The sequence below is a fragment of the Martes martes genome (genome assembly GCF_963455335.1).
Source record: "Martes martes genome assembly, chromosome: 7".
NCBI lineage: Eukaryota > Metazoa > Chordata > Mammalia > Carnivora > Mustelidae > Martes > Martes martes.
In genome coordinates this window covers 83420349-83433673 of record NC_137894.1, presented here as the reverse complement: position 1 = coordinate 83433673, position 13325 = coordinate 83420349, and the positions used below count along the sequence as shown (strand labels likewise).

Sequence of the window (13325 nt, the reverse complement as noted above, 5' to 3'; positions counted from 1 at the left end):
GAGCTCACGACTCTAGCGTCGGTTCAGGCGCGGAGAGAGCTCCGAGGCCCCACCCCTCACTGGGGGTGGGGAGAGTAGGGGAGGCCTTCGGTGTGCGCCTGCGCCAGTCCCACGGCTGGGCGCGCTGCAGATACCAGGTGGATCTCTGGTAGTGGCGGTTTGGAGCTTTCTTTTCATCTGGAAAGTGAATTGGCCGTAGCAAGGACGAAAAAGCTTTCTGAGGGCCCAGAGTAGTGACCTGTCTGCCGGTGGGACTTAAATGGATGGTGTATTTAAGTCCGTTAGTTTTGAAACGTGTATATCCAGCCTGTGTCTAGATTGCTGGCGCTGTTCCTAATCTGTACCCACCCACTTTCCTTCCTACTACAGGGAAAAATGGGTTGCAGCCGCTGCGACAGTAACCGTTTACTTTAGGTACAGAAGGGAGCGGGTTCTGGAAAGAGCAGAATTTTCTGGCCAGGCAAGGTCCTTTTGACCAGCAACCCTAAGTTTGGGTTAGAGGCGGACCAGGAAATACAGGAGTAATGGAGGAATCACGAGGTTAAGTTGCCTTGATTGAAACTGAAGAACAGAAAGGACAGGGCGTATAGCAGGCTGTTGTTGAATAAACTGATGTAATTCCAAGCGAACTGGGTAGCTCTGGGAGAACAGCAGATGGCCTTAGAACAGCAGGTGGCCTTGTAAAATTGTGCCTATTTTGACTTCTCCCGCAAGCGCACCCCTATTTAACCAATACAAAATGCAAAACATGACGTTAGGCTAGTATTGTTCCGCCCTCCACCGCCCCCCCCCCCCAATAATTTGTGCACTAGAAAATCAGGTTATGCCAAGGTTTCTGGCACTTTAAGTGTCTGCTGTAAGTAATACTAAAGTAGGGATTCCTACCTCCTTAATGTATTTTCCCCTAAACTCACTTTGCATTTAAAGGAAAAAATGTATAAGAACCTCTCGAGGAGTTTCTTAAGGAAGCTTCAATTCTCAAGAATGTTCTTTAAAGATAAACTTCTATTTTATTAACCTGAAAAAAATCCAAAACTGAAACATGATTAAGAAAATACTAAATGCAAACAGCATCTCTGGCACACAGGGTACTTTCCAGCTCTGGCTGATTTCCAAGTGCACTGATAAAAGCTGTCCCTTGCTTCTGGTTCAGGTCCCTACCCTCAGGACCGACTCCTCCTGACCTTTTCAGTGCTTTTTTCCCCCTCACACTCTGAGTAATCTTAGTGTACTGTAACTCCCAAACTGCCTGAATAGTCGTAAAGAGTTCTCTGCAAGGCTGCTAAGGAGGGTGAACTCAAGTCCCACAGGTGCCCTCTATGTTGATGTCTCCCAAACCTAGGTCTCTAGCTGAACCCTTCTCTGGAGTGCAGTTTCTCTCCATCTCTCTTTTTAAGATTTATTTATTGGAGAGAGAGAGAGAGAGAATGTGGGAGGAGGGGCAGGGGGAGAACGGGAATCCCAAGCAAACACCCTGCTGAGGGAGGAGCGGGACTCAGGGCTCCATCCCAGAACCCCAGAAACCTTAGCCAAAATCAAAAGTTGGATGTTCAACCGACCGAGACACCTAGGCGCCCCATGGAGCACAGTCTTACGTAATTGCCTGTGGGGTGTTTTTTACACTGAGACACGTAGTACCTTAAAACCCAGTGTGTTTAAAACAGAGCTCATCATCTCATCTCTTCCCCAACCAAACCAGTTCCTGCCCCATGTACCACACTTTACAAGTCCTCAGAGCCAAAACCTTGATGCAGTTTTCAATTCCCCAAAACTAGTTATTCTGTCCTTATATAATCATGATCATTCTTTATTCTGCCTTTTTTCTGTTCTGTAATTCATAATTTTGTTCACTATTAATCCCACCCTCCCACCCCCACTAAGCTCCATGAGGGCAAAATCTTTGTGTTGTTCACTAGTATAGCTCAGGCAACTTGAACAATGCTGAGCATAAATATTAGTCAAATGAATGAATCCCTTACAGCATAAGGGTTAGAAGTACATTTCTACTTAAACCTGAACTTAAATGTCATTTGTGACAGTTACTAGATATGCGACCTAATGCAAAATCCCTAGGTCTGGATTCCCTTGTCTATTAAATTTGGATAAGATTCACATTATGGAGGCTGCTGTGAGGATTAAATGAGGGAAGGCAAGTGAAGTACTAACAAAGTAGTGCATAACAAGCGCTCACGAAACAGTTGCCGTTACTGTTGATTTTCTGTCTGGTCAGTTACCAAATCCTATTGATTATTCCTATGGGATAGGATAGATCTGCTTTTCATTCCCACTGCCACTGTCTGAATCTAGACCCTTTTCACAGTTTGCCTGTTCTGGCACATACAGTCTCTTCTTGTTGATCCACATTCTTGAAATCATTTTTTTTTCTGGAGCAAACTAAGCTCTCATTGAGTTGGTTCCCTACCTAGATTTCTTTCTTTCTTTCTTTTTTAAGATTTTACTTATTTATTTATTTGACAGGCAGAGATCACAAGCAGGCAGAGAAGCAGGCAGAGAGAGAGAGAGAGAGGTGGAAGCAGGCTCCCTGCTCAGCAGGGAGCCCAATGCGGGGCTCGATCCCAGGACCCTGGGATCATGACCTGAGCCGAACCTGCCTACATTTCTTTGCACTACTGAATAAAATAGTCTTTTGCTTAGAGTTTAGAGTTTTCTACCAGTTGACCTACACCTGTGTTTTCAGCCCTCTGTTTCTACTTCATCAGCCTATTTCTATCGCAGGGATACACACCACAGCACTGCCCTGAGCACCACTGCCTAAACACTCCTCCAGCTCTCCTAGTTCCCCTATACTATTCCTCCTGCAAGGACCACTCATTGCCACTTCCTCTTTGAAGAAGTTCAAATCCACCCATCTATCTCTTCCTCCCTATATGTCCAGTGCATGTCATTAATTTGAATCTTTTATTGGCCTGAACCAAATACAATGGCCATTTTTTTGTAGGTCAAAATGGTCAAATATTGGTAATTATATGATTTAACTTAAAGAGTTGTGTGTGTAGACTTCACCAAAGATTGGCAGAAGAGAGGCTGGATGCTTTTCATCTCTGTATCTTCTGACACCTCTGACAAGGGGCTTGGCTCATTCAAGTTCAATAAATTACTCTTAAATTGAACTGCAAACAGTAGAAAGAAAGGGACTAACTAAGAAATGTTTTCATAGCTGCAATCCTTTCCTTCCCACGTAGACATGATTGCTATATGGCATCTCTGAGTATTCCCTGCCATGCAGTGATGGGATATTTAAAATCTTACAGACTGTAAGCCATGAGAATTTCACAGGTTCAAAGACATCCTAATCCCTTCTTGAGATTGCATTTAAGCTTGGCCCTGAAAGAGGCATTGGATTTTGAATGGTATAGACATTTTAACACTCTTAAGGATATTTCCTGGAAGGAAACCTCATTTTCCACACAAACACAAACTGAAAGCTACGATGAAAACATCCTTGAGGGCAGTGGTCCCATCTGTGTTGCTCCCAGTGTATCCTCAATGCCAAACCATGTCTAGCATGCAGCAAGCATTGAGATAATTCTGTGAATATGCATGCTCACTATTTGTGTTTCTGTTATGTTTAATTATCTTTCTTTGAAGATATTTGTGGATGAATGAGAAACCCAAATTCTAAAACCCTAAAAGGTCAGTGATTTTATGTTAGAATTTGAGATTTTTCCACTGAGGCAAATGAATTCCTCTGGGAAATCTTTCAGAAAGACAAACCCCTTTGCTGATTCCACTGCTGAGGGAAATCCCCTGGAAGCAGACTAAGTGTGTGCCACTGGGTACCAAGCAGCAGTTAACCTACTCACACAGGTGGACTTCCCCCAGGGTGGGGACGCTTTCACCAAAGTCGTCAGTGCCCTTGCAGCTTTAATACAGGCCTATGGGGGCAGACTTGCTGTGTCTGTGTGGAAAGTTTGATCTTCCTCTCTGTGGGGCCACCAAGTTAGACTTTTTGAAATGACTTTCTGGTTTTTTGAAAAATTTTAGAGATGACTTGACATCTTGTGAGCCTTGGAAAATCTCCTGGGGGCCCTCCGTTTGGCAAGGCCCACAATCTCCCCTGGGGGTGGAGGTAAGTGGAAGGTTGGGGTTACCCACAAGGCAAAGGTAAAAAGTGGCAGTGTATATTCCCAGTGACTGACTGCAGACATGCTGAATCACATGGTGTTTAAAGACAAGATAAGAATTTAGTCCTGAGCTTACGTTGCTCTGCTAGCCGTTCAGTGAGCCAGGGAATGTAAGAATGAAGCTGATCTCTGTTTCCATGTGATATTAGCAGATGCTGAAACAACAATGCCCTGTGAGTTGGCTGTAAGCACTGGTAATGGGGTACTTCAGACGAGTTAGGTTTCTTGAGGTTAAGGGGCCCCAAAGATTGATAGCAGCCAGGACAGAGGTAGAGATGTAGCAGCTTGGGTGAACAGCAGGAGGGAGGTAGACCTCTGCCCAGCTCCCTGGCCACACTTTGCAATCAGGTGCTCCTCGGGGGACCGAGGGCAAGAACTTGGCTGTAATCGCAGCTTTACCTATTTGTATCTCACAGCAGTTTCAGTCCTGTGGTTCTTCCTGCCCCCCTCCACTCCCCCCTGTAGCTATGGTCGGCTGCCCGAGAGCTGTCATTCTGGCTGAGTCTCCGAGGAGGAGAAAAATGATTTCTTTATACTTCAGTTCTAAAATTTATGGGCAAAAGAGGACAAACGAAGAACCAAACACGGGGTGTAGTATGCTTCTGTGACTTACATGAGGCACTTTTGAAAGCCCTTCAAATCCTTTACCTGACCAGATGCCAATAAAGCAACACTCCCCTGCCCCCTTGTACATAACATCTAGTGTGGTGCTCTCATCCTCAGTACCAGTGGTGGGTACAGTACGATGTCTGTCAACATAGCAGTCACACAACTGTCATTTCCCTCCTGCTCCAGCCTTCCTTACCAGTCAATATCATTCTATGCCTGGATTCTCTTAGTCATCACCAATAGTGAGAATGCTGTCCTTCGATTTGAAAGGGAATTAACTTGCATCAGTCTAATCTAAAGGACATTTAATTAAAACTACCCAGGAAACTGTCACTTCAATAGAGCAAAATCTTTTTTTTTTAGAGCCAAAATCTTTAGTTTTCAGTTCACTCTTGATTTTTAGCTATAAAAACTTCAGTAGTATCCTCTTAGAACTTTTGATATTTCTCTTATTTTCCCAGACTCCCCTCAAATGAAGATCAAATGCTCGACTGATCTCTTTCTGGAAGCCAAAGATCTTGAAAAACACTGAGCAATCTCATGGGTCTCCCCAGAATACTGGAAGAAGCAATGGAAGACCCCAGCCGGCTTGGGCTTAACCGTTGGTGGTTTTTAACATACAACTTCCCCTTAGGCATGTTAACACAGGAAGCCCTTCATAGCTTGAGAGAACAGCAAATGTTCCAGTGAAAAATCAGAAGGGGAGGAGAGGGGCGGGAGTCTTGAACGTGGTCAGGCTCTGCTATGAGTGTCAGAAGCACTGAATTACAATCTGAGCCTGGCCACAGACTACCTGATGACCATGACCTCAGTTTCTTCTCTCAAATAGGTAAGCATGCTGTACCCACCTTAAAGGCATAGAGAAAAAAAAATTAACCACTGCAGTGAAAATAAGCCACCTAATAGATCTGAACTCAACTTAGAGCTCTGTTTATAAAGGGGTGGGAGGGCATTGGTGAATAAGGACTGGACTTTTGGCTGTTGCTTTGATCTCTCCCTAGTACAGCAGGAAACCAAGGACTGCACAAGCCTGCACTGCACTCTGCTATTGTTCAGAAGTGAAAGTCTATTTTTCTTAGCTTGGAAAGCAGCCCTTTCTTTCCCACCCAGTCCCACACACATGCAGCCTCACCCATAGCTGTGGGTGGGGATGGGAACCGTAAGCATCAATCAGTTCATTGATAAGATTTTCATGGCTATCATCTTGGGGTCTTTATGAATGTTATTTAACTTTATTTACTCTACTCACCACCTTCACCATTACCCTAATTCCAGCCCCCTGGTCAGGTGAGGAAAGGGAGGTACAGAAGTTGGCCAGGCACCAAGAGAGTGAGTTAGGAACAGAGAGGAAATAAGACTCAATAGCCTTCCCTTTAGACTAGAGACACTTCCTCTTCCTTGAGGTTTCCTAATTGGCTTCCTCTAATTCCTGTTCTCTTACCACAAAATTAAGTCATCTCTGATGCTCAGAAAGAGCCAGGCTCTCTTGGGGCAATGGGGTAGAGAACAAATGAATGAGATTTCTGATGTTATAAACAATATTTTCAGTCACTAATTTAGGAACTAGTTCTTGAGAAGATAATTATTGATGGGAAAGCAAGAGAGTGCTCCAATCTTATTTTCTCCTTGCTTTGAAATGACATGATGGACCTCAGCTGAGGTCCCCAAACTTCTCCCAGAGTGCATTTCATCCACAGGGGTGAAACAAAGACAACTTTCAAAAGTCAACCAGACAACAGTTCTAAAACATTTCCAAGATAAAAAATTCTGGAATGACGTCTTAGGAGTGTATAGCAAATTTCATTTCAGTTATCCCTGTGCCATATACATAGTAGAAGCCTAATAAATATTCACTCATTTAAGACATTGGGGGTTTAAATGGTAATAATCAGAGAGAGTGGCATTGAGAAATTCTCATTATTTCCTGAGGATCAGCCAAAGCATCACACACCAGAGACTGTTCTTGAGTCAGTCAGCTCACACACAAATTACTGTGGAGCAAGAGGGGAATTCACTCAAAGGGGAAGTGGGAACTGGAGGTGAAAATCAGGAAGACATTTTCAGACAACTTCCCCAAAGTCATTCAACAAACATGTATTGAGCCCCTTCTATGGGTTAAAAAGCTGGGCTGGCTGCCCTGGGACACACAGAGATGAACCAGCTGGGGGCTGCATCAGTGGGGAAGATGAAACATGAATGAAAGCAACACTAGCAGGAGGCAGTTCGTGATACATAAGGTCAAGTCCAACAGAGCACTGTAAACAGGAAATCACCTTGGGCCATAGGGAATGTAAGCTGCCTGGTGGAAGAAGAGTGTCTGAGCTCAGCTTAGGACAACAAGAACTCTAGCAGGCGTGTTAGTTGTTGGGGCAGTGGGAGTGGCAAGAAAAGAAAAGCCGCAGAAGAAAAAAGAGCCTGTGTTTAGGACACGGCAATGGCCTAGCTTGACTTGGACTCACAAATGTTCTAGATTAGGATACAAATGCAGGGAGGAGGCCTTGATTGCCTAAGCTAAGGAACTTAGAGGCTCTGGTTGGAAGGCAATGGGGAAACATCTAATGGTTTTGAGTTAGGGAAGCAGCAAGATTAGAATTGTGCTCTGGGACTATAAACCTGGTGGCAAGTGTATATGATGAACTGTACATGGGGATATCAATCAGAAGGCTATTGCTAATAGTCCAAGTGGAAGTTTCTGAAGTCCTGAACTGGGGTAGTGATCATGAGAACGGAAAGGAAAGAATATTTGCAAGGGATTTTTTAATTACTCTCCACCCATTGTGAAAAGTAATATACTATTCAAAGCAGTGCTATTTGTAATAGGCAAAAACTGGGAGCTATTTAAATGCCCATCAACAGCACAGTAATTTGTGGTGCATTCACAGTAAAGAACATTGTATAATAACAAAAATGAATGAAATACAATTACATGAAACACTGTGGATGGACCTCACCTACGACTGAAAGGAAGAAGCCAGCCACAGATGAGCATATCCTGAATGATTCCATTTATATAAAGTACAAAATCAGGCAAAACGAATCTCTACCATTAGAGGATTAGATAGTGGTTACCTTTGTGGGGGCAAGAAATGATGGAAACAGGCATCTAGGTTCTCGTAACAGGAATGATGAACAGACTGTGATAAAACTACATTGTGATTCTTCCTCTCACACTCTGCCTCTACTTGAAAACTGGCAGGTCCCATTAGTTCTCTGTTCCTTTGGTAATATGCGGTGCTATGGTCACTTTAAGTAACAAATGCAGTCTCAATCCAGAAATGAGAATATCCAGTTCCAGAACCACAAAAATTCCAAACAGCACTACATCATTTCTAATCTGTCATCTTAAGTTGATTTCAGATTAAAGCCTCCAGTGGAGAGCATGGTTGGCTTTTCCTCTGTAATCACTCCTGGCTCAAAATCGTCCCTAGCCAAGGTGGAGGGTGGGTGGTGGAGAGCTAGGATGGGGAGGGTAGCTAAGAATGGGTGGCTTAATACTTTCTAGGCCTAGCAGATGTTTAAAGCTTATGTTTCTGGTGAGCCTGGCAGAGAAGATGCTCTTCTCTGGGCCATCTTCTAGGCCCTTCAGTGGTTCTCTGCTGGGCCCATACATCTTTATATGTAGGTGGCCACTTGCAGCTCTTCTTCAACCCTCTGAGCACCCAGAAGTTCCCTTCCAGACCAAGACAACCCTAACTCCCTCCCACATCTGGCCCCCATTAGACCTCTCAAGGCAGAGCCTTCTCTGGTTCTCTTTCTGATGACCCTTGTCAGCCCTTCTGTCATCTTCAATATTTGCAGGCAGACTCGGGCCCCATCCACAGAAGCTTCAGCATTCTCAGACACCAGCACTTTGGGTCACCCATACTGCAGGAGAATCTCCAAGTCGTCCTACTGAGGCATCTTTCTTGGGGTCCTGGGGTCAGAGGACACCCAAGGAACTCAGAGACTGGCAGTGACTTGCTCCAAAGAAACCTCTTTACCTTTTTCCTTCCTCTGACTCCTTTACATCTTTGGCCTAAGGGGCCAGAGGTTGTGAGGTACATTCTCCTTTATTCTTTTTGTAAAACCTGCCTGTGGGGTGTGTGCCTCACACTCACCTGGGAATCTTAGTATCTACCATATTTGTGCCTCAGTGGAGTATGGCACATATGTTGTAACACTTTCAGACTGTGCAGACAATGAAAAGAAGAAAGTAAAAATCATACACGATTCTAACACCCAGAGATACCTATTAACATTTTGGAATCAACAAAATGTTATTTCTTTGAGATACTTTTCTCCAGGTGTTTCTTTTCTCCCATAGGTCGGTCCTTCCTTCCTTCCTGCCTTCCTCCCTCCCTCCCTTTCCCTATTTAAAAAAAGGGATCATATTAGACATGCCATTTTGTAGATGTTCTTTGATTTAATCCATGCCAACACACAAAGAATCATTTTAATCACTGTAACATTTAAAATTATACCTACTTCTTCATTCCCTTGTTTTGAATATTTAGTTATTTACAGTGTTATTATCAATAGCACTATTATGAATATCTTCATGTACAAAGCTTTTTTAAAAAAAGAACTTCTTTTGGAAATATAGTCAAGAGTTGACTGCCCACAACAGACATTTTGAAGGTAAACATCAACACAGTTTGCTAACTGAATAAATATGCAAGTAAGGGGAAAGAATAAGAAAAAATAACAAAGTAAGGCAGGAAGTCGCTCTGTTGGGGTGAAGAAGAGTGGTTTCCAAAGTGGCTGAGTTTGAGTGTCCGCAGGCCACCCAGGTAGGAATGCCTAACTGGAAAGAAACCAGGGGGTAGAGATGGTGCCTTCCCTTGAGACACCTGTCTACTAAACTAACCCCAGCAAGGCATGGTTTTATTGGGCCACAAGCCTAAAGGTGTTTGCAGTTAGATGGGAAAAGAGCCAGTGGAAAGGGATTGACTGAAGAGAACAAGGTCTCAAGTCACCAAGAAGGGACAGAATGGAGGCAAGTAGAAAAAGTAACCTAGAGAAGAAAAGGGAGAAAAGGTCAGGATAGGAAAGTTATTGGAAAGGGCAAAAATTGCTGAAGAGGCTCATGACAGATGGCTTGCAGATCCTAGTTAAGTCATTGCTGACAGTGAGAATGGTGAGGTGATGATGCAGGACTTAAACTCACAAGTGTTCTTGCATTATTATTTTAATGTAAGCTTGAGCTCATTTGCCGCTACTCAAAATACTATTCAAGACATGGTCTGCAGCATTGCATCCCTAAGTGCACCAGACCCAAATCAGAATCTGCATTTTCAACAGGATCCCAGATGATTCTATGCCCGTTAAAGATTGAGAAGTACTGCTATAGTCCATTTTCTCCACTGAACAGAAAAGGAAATGGAAGTTCCAAGAGATAAACTATTTTTTCAAGTTAAGATTGTAAAAGCTAAGAGAGCTCCTTCAGGAAATGAATGGGAATTCAATGAAAGATGAAAACCAGAATCTTCAAATGGGAGTGAAGTTCCAGCTGTATAATGACATGACTTTTCTAGCAATACTGGTGTGTGGGAATGAAGTGGAATGGTTTGGGGCTATCCAAAATGATGTTTCTCAAAGGCAGTGCAGGAGGTGAAAGGAATGAAAGAATCCACAGTGTTACTGAAACCATCTCTGAGATAAATGCTTTAAGAGTGGGATGGGGTGGGCGGTGCCTGAGTGGCTCAGTCTGTGAAGCATCTGACTCTTGATTTAAGCTCAGCTCACGATCTCAGGGTTGTAAGACTGAGTCCCTCATTGGGCTCCACGCTCGGTGCAGAGTCTGCTTGAGGTATTCTCCCTCTGCCCCTCCCCCTGCTTTCTCTCTCTCTCAAATAAATAAATAAATAAATAAATCTTAAAAAAAAAAGAGAGAGCGAGGGTGGGATGGGGAAGAAGGCAAGCAAATCCAGATGGGCAATGACAATCGATGCCTTTAAAATAGGAAGAGATGGACCTCAGAACACACCAATGAGCTGGTTGTTGGGATGAAGGAGTGGGGCGGGTAACAAGTTGTGGTCCAAATGAAGAACTTGAAAGTTTGAAATTCTGAAGCTGGAACACTTTTAAGTAATTTAAAAGGCTCAAGTTGGCCATCTCACAGGGGGCCAAAATGACCTAAAGGTTAAGAAACAAGACCAAAACATGGGTGGTGTTGGAATATCTGGGCATAACGGCAGTGGGTGGGAATAAAAAATCTACTGACACTTACAAAGCACAAACTGTTCAACACTGATTTCCTCACATAAACTTCCCTTGGTGTGTCAGTGAACAAAAAGAGCCATGTGATTTGCTTTAAAAGATAAAAAGCTCTTTATCTGTGTAAAGTAGCGATCCTTCATGAGACTCTCTTCAAAAACTTGGTATGACTCGAGTTTATTTCTTTAGTACTTAGACATTAGAGGGCCTAACTTGGAAAAGACCTATTTCTTCAAAGATCTGACCATGCCTGCCAGAACCAGACTAAATGCCAAAGGACATGACCCTTCATTTGAGCCAATAGATATTATCAGAGTGACAGCTTCCTGGAACACAAATTTCCTCCTGAACACAAGGAAGCCTTGAGGACTTTCAGTATACACCTCTGCAAGTAGTATTTTATGGTAGACAACAAGGCCCTAGCTTAATTCGGCCACTCCTCTTTAGGAATTCACATTATTTTGACTAGAGTTCATGAGGAAGAAGTGGTAGAAGACTATATACACAAAGAAGTTTTCATTTTCTCTCAAGTGAAAAAAAGTTACAAGAGTTTATAGAGAATGATCCTTTAAAAATTATATATATGTGTGTGTGTGTGTGTGTGTGTGTGTGTGTGTGTGTGTGTGTAAAAACTTAGTAGCAATAGATAGCTCAGCTTTGGAGCAGAGGATAGAAAAAAGTGCAGCTTTGGCTTCTAAGACAAGGTCACTGAAAAAAGGAAGAAACTATAAGAATATTTCATTTTTAAAGACTTAGTGATGGGGCATCTGGCTGGCTCAGTTGGTAGAGCACACGTCTTGATCTCGGGGTTAAAAAAAAACCAACTTAGTAATATAGTACGTCTTACCTTTGGGAAGACCTGCCATAACCACTTTCAAAGGAACCTATTTCATGGAGGTGTGGAGGCCCATTCTCTTCTCCCAGGCTGGGACGCTGCTCTGCCTGAGACAGCCAAATGAACAGCAGAATTGTCAGGGAATTCCATTGGCACCTGTTAGGGCACTGGCATTCTCTGTTCTAATGTAGTCATAGAAAGCAAAAGAAATCCGTTTTAATAATCGATTTTAAGTACTTTGATGTGAACTAAACTTGATACAAAGTAATGTTCTGGTCCAGCTGAGAGTGACAGGGCAATTTGACCTGGTCTCTTTAAAAACAAATTTCTGTCTCTACCATTAGAAATGACAGTCTCTGGCAGTGATTTCTCAAGTATTTTGTTTTGTGGGCTGGATTTTAATTAACACCAAAGAGAAGACAGGGGTAATTATTTTTATTTATTTATTTATTTTACAGATTTTATTTATTTGACAGAGAAAAAGAGAGCAAGCACAAGTAGGCAGAGCGGCAGGCAGAGGGAGAGGGTGAAGCAGGCTCCCCGCCAAGCAGGGAGCCCGATACAGAGGCTCAAATCCCAGAACTGACCTGAGCTGAAGGCAGATACTTAACCAACTGAGCCACCCAGGCGCCCAAGGGATAATTATTTTAATGTGGTTGAAATTTACGTCACATTTCTTGTCAGAAACTACGAAAAACCCTTCATATGACAGCTGCTATTTGCAACACATCATGGTTACCTTAATAATTTAATCCATTTGATAAGAATGCACTGTAAGCAATCTAGTGGCAACACAAAACTATTTTTAGCTGCCATCAGTGACTAGATAATTGTCTTCCTGTTTATTTTAATTCCCAGTTGAATGCAAGTGCTGTATGTGGGGTCTGTGGAAGCACTGAGTGGAATACTGCCAACAAAAAACAAACCTCAGGACAGACAGCTTTAGGGAATTTTGACACACCATGAAATAGACATGCTAAGAGAAAATTAGAGATTATTTCTCAAGACTTATGGCACTTACTCATTGGTATTCTCTTGTTTTCTTAATTTTTTTTTAAGTGTGGACATAGAATTTTATTTTATTTATTTTTTGCTTGTTTTTAATTATTTTTATTAACATATAATGTATTATTAGCCCCAGGGGTACAGGTCTGTGAATCGTCAGGTTTACACATTTCACAGCACATACTCTTCCCAATGTCCATAACCCAACCCCCCCATCCCCCTCCCCCCACCAACCCTCTGTTTATTTTGTGAGATTAAGAGTCTCTTACGGTTTGTCTCCCTGCAGATCCCATCTTGTTTCATTTTTTCCTTCCCTACCCCCAAATCCCTCGCCCTGCCTCTGAAATTCCTCATATCAGGGAGATCATATGATACTTGTCTTTCTCTGATTGACTTATTTCACTCAGCATAATACCCTCTAGTTCCATCCACATCATTGCAAATGGCAAGATTTCATTTCTTTTGATGGCTGAATAGTATTCCATTGTATATATATACCACATCTTCTTTATCCAGTCATCTGTTGATGGACATCT

At 42.8% G+C, this 13325-nt stretch overlaps 1 protein-coding gene across 1 annotated transcript in view; it reads right to left on the bottom strand.

Moving 5' to 3' along the window:
* Positions 1-11849: 11849 nt before the first annotated feature.
* Positions 11850-13325, bottom strand: part of PRORP (protein only RNase P catalytic subunit) — a 144269-nt gene continuing 142793 nt past the window's right edge. The window contains exon 8 of the mRNA XM_080808109.1: positions 11850-11891. The gene's annotated coding sequence lies outside the window, so the exon portion shown is untranslated. The remainder of the gene's footprint in view (positions 11892-13325) is intronic.